Source organism: Vombatus ursinus, unplaced genomic scaffold (assembly GCF_900497805.2).
Source record: "Vombatus ursinus unplaced genomic scaffold, bare-nosed wombat genome assembly UNPS02000577.1, whole genome shotgun sequence".
NCBI lineage: Eukaryota > Metazoa > Chordata > Mammalia > Diprotodontia > Vombatidae > Vombatus > Vombatus ursinus.
Genome location: NW_020940355.1, coordinates 11455027 through 11458279, shown reverse-complemented (window position 1 = coordinate 11458279; position 3253 = coordinate 11455027).

The following is a 3253-nucleotide window of genomic DNA, read 5'->3' as shown; positions in this document are numbered from 1 at the left end:
TCAAGCCAAATGCCACCTCTTCAATGAAACTTTCCTTGATCTCCCCAGTTTGGGGATCATTTTTCCTTCTCAGACTTTGTAAAGTACCTTCTTTTGTACCTCTCAAAGATTTATGTAGGCATCAGATCCTTCAATTAGACTATGTTTCTTGAGGGTAGATTGTTTTATTTAAACCTTGTATCTCTCATAGCACCTCATCTACTGCTTTGTATATAGTACACGTTTAATAAATGTTTATTGAATTCAATGAATTTGATGTGGTGAGGAGAATATGTGAACCAACAGGGAATTCAGAATAGTGGAAAAGAGAGATTTCCTGGCTGGAAGGATGGAAAATCTTGGGAGGAACTGGGGAGAGTGCAGGATGAAGTGTGACCTGGAAAGCTAGAGGAAAGAAATAAGATATTTGTGGAGCCAGGGGAAAAAAAGGTCCATGGAGGGCAGGAGATATTAAGGCTGATTAAAGGAATGGGTGACATTACTATAAGTAACTTCTGTAACTTGTTCTTCTGGCCTGATTTAAACCAATTCCAATCCAGCCTGACTACCAATATTTTCTTTCTTTCTCCTTTCTCAGACTTTTAAACTTTAAATAATTTTTTGAGTTAAAAGGTAATGTAGACAGGAATTCCATAAAACAGGAATTCCATAAACTACCTCAGACCATATTTCACAAGAAAAATGACTGTAGTTTAGAGTTTTCCGTTCTCCCATATAAACCCTCAAATATTCCTCATGCTTTTCAGAGGACTGTAGAATTTCTGTCCTCCATCTCCAGAGATGACTTGCCTCAACTTTCTCCTTCTACCTTTTTGGGATCCCTTATCTGTGAAATGAGGGTATTGGACTAGATGATCTTGAAGGTTCCTTCCAGTCCTAAAAATTGCAAGTCTGTCTAAAAATCCTCTAATTCATTTCTGATCACTCCAGTTGCTAAACAGGACCTCTGGTCACCTGCTGTGCTACCTTCCTATTCCTCCTCCCTCTGCCCTGGAGCTATGGATGGACAAATAACCCCTCCTTTCTTTTCCTGAACTCAAATCCTGAGAAATGCCCCAATTCTCATGACACTTTCCACGTGCTGTCTCTTATGCTATACAGTTTTGTTCACACAGGGTTTCACAGTAAGGAGGTATCATTATACACACATACATATGTGTGCATATACACGTGCATGCTTGTGTATGCACACATGTACATATAATATGCATATATGTATATATACATTATATAGTATGTGTAATATACACATACATACATACATACATATATGTATGTATATACAGATACACTCCCCCATATATATATACTATATATAATCCTTCAGAGTTGATTTTTTGGTTACAATTTTGTGTTGTGCTCCATGTGCTGGGTGGCATTCTTCCCATTATTTAGAGGTCCCTAGTACATGCTCAATAATGTGACTATCAATGAAAGCATTATCTTGGTATTACAGAAGGCTTTATGACTCCTGTGACTAAACAGAGATAAAAATGTCTCATTCCCTAATCACCATGAAGGGAAGAACATAATTTCCTTAAACTCTGAGATCTAAGAAACAAAGGAAAACCAGCATTAAAACCACTATCATGAGATGGGGAAATATGTGAATGAAAGAAGGTTCCCTTCTATCATGGTACTTGTGGTGGTGTCTCAGGACTTGAAAGAATACCATAAAGAAAGAAATGAAAACAAAAAATACTACACTGAAAAAAAGAATCTTCTATATACATAGCAATTTAAAAATGTGTTTTTGCTCATATACACAAGTCTTAAACCTCCTGGGTTCTTCCTATAATTTCCTTCCATTTCTCACTCCAACATAACAGCTGTAAATGGCTTTGGTAAATTGTGCTACTACATTTCCATTAACATTAGCAAAATTTATGTCAACTGCACTGACAACAATGTCAGCCTTGAAAGACCCTCATCTTCTCCTGCCTTGAGAACACAAATCTGTGTTACACCTTCAATTTCTCGTATATCATGGCACCATTTGTCTAATTTTTTCCCATAGTGCCATATTCTGGACACAGAAGACTTGATGCTCGTCAATCAGCTTTAGTGTCAATGAGGTGTATTCTCACGCTGTACCTCTTCACCCCATTATTCTCTCCTCCCTTACAGTGGGCTTTTCATCCCACTGAATGACGTTCTCCTTGCAGCCCTGCTAATGTGTTTGTGTTGTGATGACTAAAGAGAAATTGATTTTAAGGCCATGCTGTTGAGTATGACTCCAGGGGAACGTCCATTATTCCATAAGCAGAACTCATTCTATTGAAATCTATACAAGGTCTTAAGATTCTCAACTCACTAGGCATTATTATTCCAGCATAACAGTGTTTTCTGTAAATCTCACAGTGTCAGCAAAGTTAAAGCTGACAGTATGTCCAGGGCATATGTTGATCTACTTCAGTCAGAAACAAAGCTCCACTAACTTGGAGGCACAAGGCAATTATTTCCTTGAAAGGTGTTGCATTCATTCCTATTGCCTTGGCCAACTAGTTTTAGAACTCACAGGAAAGGGAAGGTATGGATTTGGCCCTGAGGACTGCAAAGGTGCTGGTAGAATCTCTACTCAAAAAATATTTATCCATGGACCACTGTGATTGAGTCCAACATTTTGATGGGAAAGAGAAAGCTGAAATAATAATAAAAAACCCTAACAACTCTGTCACAAGGCTTGCTTCATTTTAGGAAGGGAAACTAAGACAAAATACAGTCATTTGGTTACAGGGAAAAGGAAAGTATTCATTTAATACAAAGGAAGCTTAGATACTGTTTAAAAACTCTTAAGGAAAACTGAGGGAAAATGCAGACCAAATGGGGAAGGTGATATTTGAGTTGGGATATAAGGTCCCTTACAGTTCTAAATCTGTTATCTATGATCCTATGATTTAATTCATGATCTACAAAGCTATAATAAAAATTTCTTTAAACATGTCAAATGGGGGGAGCCAGTTAGAGAATGAATGGAATCATCTGACCACCATGATACAAAAGGGTCTTTGGGGATGATAAGGAGGAAGCAAAGACTCAGTGAGATCTTTGTTTGGGGATGCCACATCAGAAAGATTCTCACTTTCAAATTTTCTTTGGAAGCAGGTTGGTCAGAAATATTAGAATAGTGGTAATCTCACAGGGTGTTCTGGAAGTAACTGAGGAGTCAGATGTGAATAAATTGCCAGGACTGGGCAGACCCATCCACAGGTCCTAAAAAATTCAAGGGTGAAATTGTGAACTGGTGACCAAA